This window comes from Chiloscyllium plagiosum, unplaced genomic scaffold (assembly GCF_037043375.1).
Source record: "Chiloscyllium plagiosum isolate Xiang-an unplaced genomic scaffold, Cpla_swu_hap1 HiC_scaffold_50, whole genome shotgun sequence".
Taxonomy (NCBI): Eukaryota; Metazoa; Chordata; class Chondrichthyes; order Orectolobiformes; family Hemiscylliidae; genus Chiloscyllium; species Chiloscyllium plagiosum.
The window spans coordinates 43950342-43961940 of record NW_028270188.1 but is presented as its reverse complement, the minus strand read 5'-3'; the positions used below and the strand labels follow the sequence as shown (position 1 = coordinate 43961940).

General features: G+C 42.8%; 1 long non-coding RNA gene across 2 annotated transcripts in view; it reads right to left on the bottom strand.

The window, feature by feature from the left end:
* Window positions 1–9420: 9420 nt before the first annotated feature.
* Window positions 9421–11599, bottom strand: part of LOC122552144 (uncharacterized) — a 41937-nt gene continuing 39758 nt past the window's right edge. For both annotated transcript variants that reach the window (XR_015755365.1, XR_015755366.1), the window contains exon 3: window positions 9421–11256. This is a non-coding gene — a long non-coding RNA (uncharacterized LOC122552144). The remainder of the gene's footprint in view (window positions 11257–11599) is intronic.

Below are 11599 nucleotides of genomic sequence, written 5' to 3'. Positions count from 1 at the left end.
GCGAAGGATGAGGGGTGACTTGATAGAGGTTTATAAGATGATCAGAGGAATAGATAGTGTAGACAGTCAGAAACTTTTTCCCCGGGTACAACAGAGTGTTACAAGGGGACATAAATTTAAGGTGAAGGGTGGAAGGTATAGGGGAGATGTCAGGGGTGGGTTCTTTACCCAGAGAGTGGTGGGGGCATGGAATGCGCTGCCTGTGGGAGTGGTAGAGTCAGAATCTTTGGTGACCTTTAAGCGGCAATTGGATAGGTACATGGATGGGTGCTTAAGCTAGGACAAATGTTCGGCACAACATCGTGGGCCGAAGGGCCTGTTCTGTGCTGTTTTGTTCTATGTTCTATTTGTTCTATGTTCTATTGTAACAAGTTGCTGAAGGTAATAACAGTTTCTTAAATGAAGAGACAGAAGTATGAAGTATCAAATTAGAATGAAGAATGAAGGAATTAGAGCTCAAATTAAAACATGATTATGAATAGCATGCATGAAAATATGGGTTATATGTGAATATTTCTTTGTTATTACAAGTACAGTTGTATTAAAAATTATTGAATTATGATATTTGACTTGATAAATAATTATAGAGCATGAAAATAAGGAAGTTATCCTAAACTTTATGCCACTATTCCTCAATGGAGAGCTTATGTCTTTGTCTGTTACACATTTTCAAAATGACAGCCTGTGTCTACTGGAGTGTTACGGGAATCTATGCTGGGAACCAATTATTTACAGTTTATATGAATGACTTGGATGGGGGAGGATCATCAAGTACGTAAATGACAACAAAATAGGTGGGCAGGCAAGTGGTACATATAGCACAGAGTCTACAGAGGGATGTAGATGGGTTACTTCAGCAGACAAAAACTTGGCATTAGAATATGATGTGAGAAGACTGAAGGAATTTGTTCAAATAAGTAAGCAGAATTATGCTCCATGATGTGGGCTGCTTAACAGGAGACGCTGCGTTAACTTGATTCACACTGAACCATAGAGGAGAGTAGGTGTTCTATTTGACACACTGAGTATTCTATATTCTGAAACACACCACCTCAATGTTGGAAATAGGGCCAATGATAGCTGTAAGAATGGAATTAAGTCAATAATTGTGGAACAATGCTATGGCTCTGGTTTAAGGTTAGGATAAGCAGATTAGTTGTTTAGTTCTTTCAACGACCTGAAAAGCGAAATGGTCTCATCCTGTGATGTATTGTACTGTGAATGCAATGAAAAAAGCAATTGCCCTTCTATCCCATGTGTGCAACTGATTTACAGCATTGGGTAAGACCAGAGAAAAATCTTACTATGTGAAAAGCCTGTTATTTGTATTCAAGCATATAGGAAGAATGTGGCACAGGGATCTTATGAAGTCGTGATGTATCCCAACTGCTGGAACATCAAGCCTGGCCTCAAACCCCACCTTGCTCCAATGGTGTGTAATAACACCATTGAACAGATTGATTATAGTTCAATTTACTTGATTTTATTTGTTATTGTGATATGTACCTAAGTACAGTGAAAAGCTTTATTTTGCATGCACTACAGGTAAATCATGATTAACAAAGATCGAAAAGTAATTGAACAGAGCAAGGAATACGAAGTTACCGCTGCAAAGAAGATACACGAAAATCAAGATCAATGTTAGACTTGAAACTTGAGAGGTCAATGCAAAAGTCTAATAAGAGCAGAGAAGAACCTATTTTTCATATTGTTGGTATGTATCTTTAAGCTTTCATATCTTCTGTCTGATGGAAGAGTTTGGAAAAGATTATAACCAGGGTGGGACAGTCTTTGATGATGTTGACTGCCATTCCGAGACATCAAGAAGTGTAGATGGAATTAATGGATGGAAGGTTAACTTGCACAATGGTCTGGGCTGTGTTCACAACTTTCTGTAGTTTCTTAGAGTCCTGGGCAGAACAGTTGCCATATCAAGCTGTGATACATCCAGATAGAATGCTTTCCATGGTGCATCTATAAAGCTTGGTGAGAGTTCTTATGGACATGCTGAATTTCTTTAGCCTCCTGACGGAAAAGATGAGTTGTTGTGTCATCTTGGCTGTAGCGTCAACAGGAGTGTTCCAGGTCAGAGTGTTGTAAATCATCACTCCTCGGAACTTGACACTCTTGACCATCTCCATTGTTGCAGATAGGGGTGCACCCTCCTCCTTGCTTCTGCAGGTTGATGATCAGCTCCATAATTTTACTGACATTGAGGGAGATTCTGCTTTCTTTGCACCATGTCATCAAACACTCTCTTCCCTATATTCTGTCTTGTCAGTGTTTGATATCCGGCCTACAACAGTGGTGTCATCAGCAAATTTGTGATGGAGTTCAGATTAAATTTGGCCAGACATTCATGAGTGTACAAGGAGTACAGTAGGGGACTGAGTACGCATCCTTGTGGGGCGTCAGTGTTGAGGATTGTCGTGGAGGAGGTGCTGTTGTATATCTTCACTGATTGTGGTCTGTGGGTCTGGAAGCACAGGATCCAGTTGCAGATGACAGAGGAGAGACCTAGCTCTCAGAGTTTGGAAATTAGTTTGGTTGTGATTATTGCGTTGAAGGCGGAGCAGTAGTCAATAAGTAGAAGCCTAACATTGTTTCCTTTATTATCCAGATGTCCCACAGATGAATGTAGGGCCAGGGAAATTTTCTCTGCCGTGAACCTGTTGCGAAGGTAGGCAAATTGCAAGGGTTTGGGGACTAGAGGGGATATGAGCCATGACTAACCTCTTGAAGGACTTCATAATCGTGGAGTCCAGAGCCACCTAGCAGTGGTCATTGAGGCACAAAATGTGGTTTATTTTTAGATTAGATTACTTAGAGTGTGGAAACAGGCCCTTCGGCCCAACAAGTCCACACCGACCCGCCGAAGCGCAAATCACCCAGACCCACTCCCCTTCCACTACGGGCAATTTAGCCTTGCCAATTCACCTAACCTGCACAATTTTAGATTGTGGGAGGAAACCGGAGCACCCAGAGGAAACTCACGCAGACACAGGGAGAATGTGCAAACTCCACACAGAGAGTCGCCTGAGGTGGGGATTGAACCCAGGTCTCTGGTGCTGTGAGGAAGCAGGGCTAACCACTGTGCCACTAATACAGTGACCTTCTTAAAGTGGTGAGGATTTCAGATCAAAGCAATGAGAGTTTAAAGATGTCAGTGAATACTCCTGCCAGTCTGGTCTGCAAAGGATCTGAATGCATGGCTGAGGAGTCAAGCTGTGCCAGCTGCTTCCCAAGGTTTCACTCTCAAGAAGGCAGATCTGATGTCTGCAGTGGTGACTGAAGGAACAGGTACATCTGAGACTGTCAGGGCAGGTGAGATTGTTTCACAGACCTTCTGTTTGAATCAAGGAGAAAGTGCATTAGGGAGGGAGATATTTTTTGTCTGCTTTTCTGTTATGCTTCATTTTGTACTCAGTTATGTCATGTTGGCCTTACCACAGATGAAGGGTGTCCATGTAGTTAGTTTGGATCTCTAACTTAGTCTATTGCCTCCTCACATTTCTGATGGACTTGTGGAGGTCATATCAGGGCATCCTGTCAGAGCCAGGGTCAACATTGCCTGTTCTTCAGTAGTGTTACGACACGGAGTAAACCCTTCTGCTAATTTAAACAAGGCACTCTGAAAGGCTCACCTCGCCTCATAGTTTATTAAATTATGAGGGAGACAAAGAACTACAAAAATCCATGTATGTAAGGAATAAAAATAACAACTTACTTTTTACTCCAAGAAACACAAGAACTTTAAACAACAACTATCTACACTGTAATCCTCCTTTGTCAGATCAATTTATCTACCTCCCACTCTAAAACAATATACTGATCCAATAAAACACCCTGATTAAGTTTAACAAAAATTCTAATTTCAAAACCAGTCAACTGGGTCGATCTTCTGCCGTATATTTTCCTGTTTTCTTTTCTTTGGTCTTCCACTCCACAGATTTCATATGAAAAGGTACCTTTCAGCAAGTGATTCTGTGGGTACAGTCTCTTTGCGCGCTGGCTAATTGTTCAAAATGCTGGATTTTATACTACAAAACATCAGACTGTTTCAGAGGTTTCATGTCATCAAAAACAGTAACATTCTATTGGATTTTGGTATCTTGGGCATAATTTAAACTGATTGACCAAGTTCGAATTTGTTGTGTACCATGGCAACCCAACTCCAGCTATTTGTTTCACAGCCAAACGTTACATGTTTAAATTGTTCAGCACACTCTGCTTTCAGTCAGCTATTCCCAGCTTTCACTCTGTCTTAAAGGTACAGTACGCATCTATACCTTCATAACAGTAGGCAATGGATTTCTCTGTTTATGCATGATTTCTGGTTGGTGAACATAAGGGATTGACTTCTTTGGCAAGCAGGCCTCTCCACATATGTGAGTGAAGTTCGTGACAGTAATGGCATATTCACAGAGGTTGGCCACAACATTCTTGAATACAGACCAGTCCACTGATTCCAAGCAGTCCGATAGAAGCTCTTCTGCTGCCTCAGACCAGCATTGCTCTACTTTCTCTGCTGGACCATCATGTTTCAACTTCTGCTTGTAAAATGGGAGGAGAAACACAGCGCTGTGATCTGACTTTTACTGATCAAAGTATGAACAGGGTATGGAGCGGTCAGTATCATTGACGATTAAGTAGCAATAGCCAAGAATGTTCTGCCTCCTAGTGGGACAGAAGAGTGTTGTGCCAGTGGATGGCTGAGACTTATCCAGTTGTACGTAATAAATCTCTGAATAAAATCATTATCAATCTGTTTGGGCAAGCTGTGACACACTTTTGGAGTTAGTGAAATTTGAAGATATAACTTCTGGCTCACTATGATGATTCTAAGCTAATGGCTATGATTTCTCAGTCAACTGAATATCATTGTGTTGCATTGTTGTAATAATGTAAGATATTGGAGACATGCTGCATGCATATTAAATCATGTTGTATGGACACGTTACTTCACATCTCTTGGGCAAGTGGGACTTTAGCCTGGCCATCTCACCTAAAAGGTGGGTAGTGCAAACGTTATGCTTTCCTGTTTGGTGTATAAATTGGTTGGATGTACCTTTTCCATAATCAACCTACTCAGAACAGGTGGGACTTAAACTAAGAACATGTGCCCCAGAGGTAGGGATACTACCATTATGCCAAAAATGCTCAGAATGAATGTTTAGATCTTTGGAAGAATTACTGAGCTTGTAGCGAATAGCACCTTATTTGTTACAATGGTGATTCATGAAATGATCTTCTGCCAATTCTACACAACTTCCTTCCCTTATGTTCCTTTCTTATGTTACTATGTTAGTTTTGTTTTATAGTCATTGTCATAGAGATCTACAGCACAGTCTATGTCCAGCAGGTACAGGTAGAGGCTCCCATAACATTTAAGAAGCATTTAGATGAGCACTTGCAACGATAAGCATACAAAGCAAAAGGGAAATTGCTGGAAAATGGGATCACATAGTTAGGTATTTGTGACAGACGCAGATGTGATGGGTTGAAGGCCTTTTTCTGTGCTGTAGATCTCCATGTCACACTTGTGACACCCTTGCAAGCGGAAAGTTCCAGATCTCCTCAACTCTCCAGGTGAAAAGATTTTTCGCACATTGCCACTTAAGCCTTTTCTCCCAGTCATTGACCCCTTCAACGACGACAATTTCTCCCTGTCTATCTTATCTATGCTCGTCATAGGTTTTGAAATCTCTACCATGTTCCCTCTTCTCCAGGGAAAGCAAACCCAATTGTTATGACTGAAACTCTCCAACCCATGCGACTTTGCAGTAAATTTCTGCAACATCTCCAATGCTACCACATCCCTCCCATAATGTGGATTTGAGAAATGCACGCAATACTCTAGCTATTGTTAAACCAAAGTTTTGTAGATTCAGCATCACCTCCCTGCTGTTAAATTCTCTGTCTCCACTAATAAAGAAAAGTATACCAAATGCTTTATTACTTTACCCATCTCCCTTGATCCCTTAAGCAATTGGTGTGCGTGCAAACCAAATTTCCTCTGATCCTCAGGGCATCCCAGTGTCCTACGATTTATTATATAATCCTTTGCCTTGTTTGCCCTGCCCAACAGCACCACTTCACTTCTCTCGGAATTGAATTTCATGTTGTATTTCTGTATTCAAGTGGAAAATTTCATTACTTTGTATCTCAAGTCTGCCCACCCCTCACTGTCAAACAATTTATTTCTGATACTTTCCGGTCCTTCCTCCACGTCATTACATTACAAGTTATTGGCAATGGTATCCACCATTAAACATTAAAAACCTATAACTTCAATTATATTTAATAGTACCACACTTCATAGGATGTTACAGCACAGTACAGGCCCTTTGACCCTTGATGTTGCACCAACATGAAATTAATCGGATGCCCATCTAATCTACCATTCCATTATTATCCATATGTATGTCCACTGACCATTTAAACACCCTTAACATCAGCAAGTCTACTACTGTTGCAGGCAGGCCACTCCATGCCCCTACTATTCCCTGCATAAAGAAACTACCCCGATATCTGTCCTAAATCTAACACCCCTCAATTTAAAACTATGTCCCCTCGTGCTAGCCTTCACTATCCAAGGAAAAAGGCTCTCACTGTGCACTCTATTTTACCCTCTGATTATCTTATATCTCAATTAAGTCACTTCTCTACCTTCTTCTCTCCAATGAAAACCGCCTTAGTTCCCTTAGCCTTTCCTCATAAGGCCTTCCTTCCATACCAGGCAAAATCCTAGCAAATCTCTTCTGAACCCATTCCAAAGCTTCCACATCTTTCCTTATTGTGGTGACCAGAACGTTATACAATACTCCAGGTATGGCCATACCAGTGTCTTGTGCAGCTGAAGCATGACCTCGTGGCTCCGAAACTCAATCCCCTTTCCAATAAATGCTAACACCCCACACACCTTCTCAACAAACCTATCAACCTGGGTGGCAACTTTCAGTAATTTATGCACCTGGACAGAGAGAGATCGCTGTTCATTTGCACTGCCAAGAATTTTACCATGAGCCCAGTTCTCTGCATTCCTATTACTTCTTCCAAAGTGAACTACCTCACACTTTTCTGCATTAAACTCCATTTATCACTTCTCAGCCCAGCTCTGAAAATTATCTATGTCTTTCTGTAACTGACAACATCTTTTGGCACTATCCACAACACTGCCAAAATTAGTGTCATCCGTAAATTTACTAACCCATCCTTCTACGCCCACATCCAGATCATTTATAAAAATGACAAACGGCAGTGGTCCCAAAACAGATCCTCGCGGTACACCACTGGTAACTGAACTCCAGGATGGACATTTCTCATCAACCACCACCACCTCTTCCTTCAACTAGCCAATTTCTGATCCAAACCAATAAACCACCTTTAATCTCGAAATGCCATATTTTGTGCAATAGCCTACCATGTGGAACCTTGTCAAACGCCTTACTGAAATCCATATACACCACATCAACTGCTTTACCTTCATCCACCTGTTTTGTCACCTTCTTGAAGAACTCAATAAGGTTCAGTTAGGCATGATCTACCCTTTGCAAAACCACATTGACTATCCCTAATCAAATTATTCCTTTCCAGATGATTATAAATCCCATCTCTTATAACCTTTTCCAACACATTACCCAGAACCTAAGTTAGGCTCACTGACCTATAATTACCAGGGTTGTCCCCGACTCCCCTTTTTAAACAAGGGAACAACATTCACAATCCTCCAGTCTTCAGGCAGTACTCCTGTTGCTAATGATGACAAAGATCAAAGCCAAAGCCTCTGCAATCTCCTCCCTGGCCTCCAGAGAATCAAAGGATAAATCTCATCCGGCCCACAAGTCTTATCTATTTTCAGATCTTCCAAAACTGCTAATGCCTCCTCTTTGTCAACTGTAATCCCATCTAATTTAGTAGCCTGTATCTCCGTATTCTCATTAACATTGCCCTGATCCAAAGTGAATACTGACAAAAAATATTCATTAAGTGCTTCCCCTATGCCCTCAGATTCCACAACTGTCTTTGATTGTCTCTAATCTTACTCTAAACATGTTTTATTCCTGATATATCTATAGCCATCCTTAGTTTTTCCTTAATCCTAAGCATCAACAACTTCTCATGTCCTCTCCTGGCTTTTCTTAGCTTTAGATCTTTTCTGGCTAACTTGTAACTCTCACGCCCTCTAACTGAGCCTTCACACCTCATCCTCACATAAACCTTCTTCTTTCTCGTGACAAGAGCTTCAACTTCTTTAATAAACCATGGCTCCCTCTCGCGACAACTATGTCCCTGCCTGATAAGTATATACTCATCAAGGATCCATAGTAGCTGTTCCTTGAATAGGCTCCATATTTCAAGTGTGTCCAACCCCTGCAGTTTCCTTCCCCATTCTATGCATCCTAAATCTTGCCTAATCGCATTATAATTGCCTTCCCCTCAACTTTACTGGTTTCCCTGCAGCATATACCTATCTCTGCCCATTACTATTGTAAACATTACCGAATTGTGGTCACTACCGCCAAAGTGCTCACCTACATCCAAATCTAGCTCCTGGTGAACTACTCCATTTACATCTGGCCTCCTAATCAGCTGCCTATATATCTCTACCCAGCTGGCACCTACTTGGCTAGCAAATTAGTTATTAAGTAGGGAGACAAATGCTGTCTAAGTATTCAAATTGTGACAGCCTACTACTTCCCCACCCACCACCCTACCCAATTACCAATGTAACCTGGTACCCTGGCACCCTATAATTCCAGCACCTCACAATGTACCCCTTTCTACCTGGCAATCAATCCAGCCGGTGCCCTACTTACCTATGGGAACATTAAACGATAGGCAAAGGTTTAAGGTGAGAGGAGAGAGATACAAAAGAGTCCAGTGGGCAATTTGTTTGCACAGATGGTGGTGTGTATGGAACACACTGCTAGAGGTAGTGGTGGAAGTGAAGACAATTTTGTCTTTTAAGAAACATTTAGACAGATATATGGACGGGACAGGGATGAAGGGATATGGTCAAACACAAGTAAGTGGGACTAGATTAACTCTGAAAACTGGACAGCATGGGTAAGTTAGACTGAAGGGCATGTTTCCATGCTGTAGACCTCTATGACTCCATCCTCTGAAATTATCCACTCTGGTCCTAGATTGTCCCACAGTGAGAAACAACCTTGCCACATCTATCCTGACCAGCCCATAAGAATCTAACATTTTTCAATAAGTACAGGCCCAAGCTACTCAACCTCTCCTCATAAGAAAATCCCGCCAGACCAGGTAACAACCTGGTGAGCCTGAACTGCTTAAAATGTCAGTATATCTTTCCTTACTTGAGTAGACCAAAATTGTGCAGTTTTCAAGGTGTCATCCGACTAAGGCCTAGTTTTACAAAGTTAAAAATCACACAATACCCGGTTATATTCAAACAGTTTATTTGGAAGCACGAGCTTTCGGAGCACTGCTCCTTCATCAGGTGGTTAGTGGAGTAGGATCACAGGACAGAGAATTTACAGCAAAACGTCATTGTGTCATACACTGATGCGATATATTGAACAAATCTAGATTGCAGTTGAGTTTTTCATCTTTTAGAATGCGTTGCAGGTTTCGATTCATTAATGAGTTGGTTCAATTCTAGGTATGATCTAAGGCCTGCAGTTGTAAGTGATGCCTCCACAAATTAGATGGTTGAGAGAATGCCTCCCAGCACACTGTGCAGTTGAAAGGTGTCTCTGGTGTGAATCCGCTGGAGCGCAGTAAAGCTGTAATGTGTAACCAAATCCTTTACCATGCTTAGAACAGGGGAACAGTCTCCCCCCAGTGAGAGTGTGCTGACGAGTGAGAAGGTCAGATGAATTTGGGAAACGCTTTCTACATTCGGAGCAGGTGTCCGGCCTCTCCCCGGTGTGCATGTGCTGGTGCCTTAGCAGCCTGTACTTCGGAGGAAATTTCTTTCCTCACTCAATGCAGGAGAATGGCCACTCCCCGTCACGGGTGCATTGGTGCATCAACAGGTTTGAAGAACGAGTGAATCCCTTCGCGCACACGGAGCAGGTGAATGGAGACGTCCCGGTTTGAACTCGCGCATGCTTGGCGAGACGGGAAGACTGCCTAACTCTCATCTCGCAACGGGAACAAGGAAACGGTTTCCCGTCTGCCTGAGCTCGTCGGTGCTCAGTCGGTTCTGCAGAGCTCTTGAAGTTGTTTCTGCAGCCAGAGCATTTAAAAGGTTTCTCACTTGTGTGGACGCATTCGTGTATCTGCAAACTTGATAACAGAGTGAATCCCTTTTCACACCTTGAGCAAATGAAAGGCCTCTCACCGGTGTGGCTACGCATAAGACTTTCCAGCAGTGAAGGGTACATGAATCCTATACCACACAGAACAATGAAATGGCTGCTCCTCGGAGTGAACCTGCCGGTGTTGCAGCAGGTTGGGAGAATTCATGAAGTTCTTCCCACAATTGGAACAGGCATATGGCCTCTCCTTGCCATGCCCTCGCTAGTGCGCCCGTAGCTCTGAGGACTGGGTGAATCCCTGCCTAGTGTGAACCCACTGATGCCCGAGAAGCTCAAAGGATTGCCGGAACCTCTCGCCATATCTGGAGCAACAGAATGGCGTATCAGTATGAATCAACTGGTGTGTGATCAGCCCTTCAGAGGTTTTAAACCAGCCCCCACACTGACAGCAGTTAGAGGATCTCTCATCCATGTGAATCCGCTGGGGTGTTTGCAAGTGGGCGAGCTGAGCGAATCCCTTTCCACACAGAGCAGCTGAACGGTTTCTCCCCAGAATGTGTTCTTTGGTGCTTGTACAGACCAGATGACCGAGTGACTCCCTTCCCAGACTGGAAGCAGGTGAATAGCTGCTCCCCTGTGTGACTGCATTGGTGAACTTCCAGAAGGGATGGGGGATCTGTATCCCTTCCCACATTTCCATGGCTTCTCCGTGGGGTCCATGCCCTTGTATTTCTCCGGGTTGAGGAATCAGTTGAAGCCTCAAACGCAACACGTGTCTGGCCCTGATTTATCACAGGCTGAGTAACTGGTTAAAGCTCTTTCCACAGTCAGTGCGCTGGAACATTCTCACTTGGTGCTTTTCCATGCACACGGATGATTGAAACCTTTACCAACAGACAAACCTTTCTTCTCCAAACTCAAGGTCGACAGTCTTGGCTCCTGATGAATCGAGTGACTGTCAGACGCAGATACAATATTTGGTTGCAGTCTCCCGGTCAACCTGTACTTCCTTTCTAATCTCCTGAAAAAAGTCAAACAAATATCTTCATTGTGAGGAAAGGATAGAATTTCAGAACAGGCAATAACCTGCTTGCACCCTGAAAGCTGAAAAACACGATCTGCCACATTCTTCCCCCTCCCTGTGTGGATATCCAGATCCTTCACATTCTCATAACTACATCCTACATTCCCATTGTCCCTCTTCCCAGAGCCTGGTTCATTTCCACGCTCACTGCTTCCACTCTCTTGCCTGAAGGTGCCTATGGACTATGTTCATTTTTGCTCCCTCTGGTTCATAGATTCAGAAATGTAGAGCACAAGAGGTGGCCATTTGGTTCATTGCATTTACACCAGTTAATAAAGAG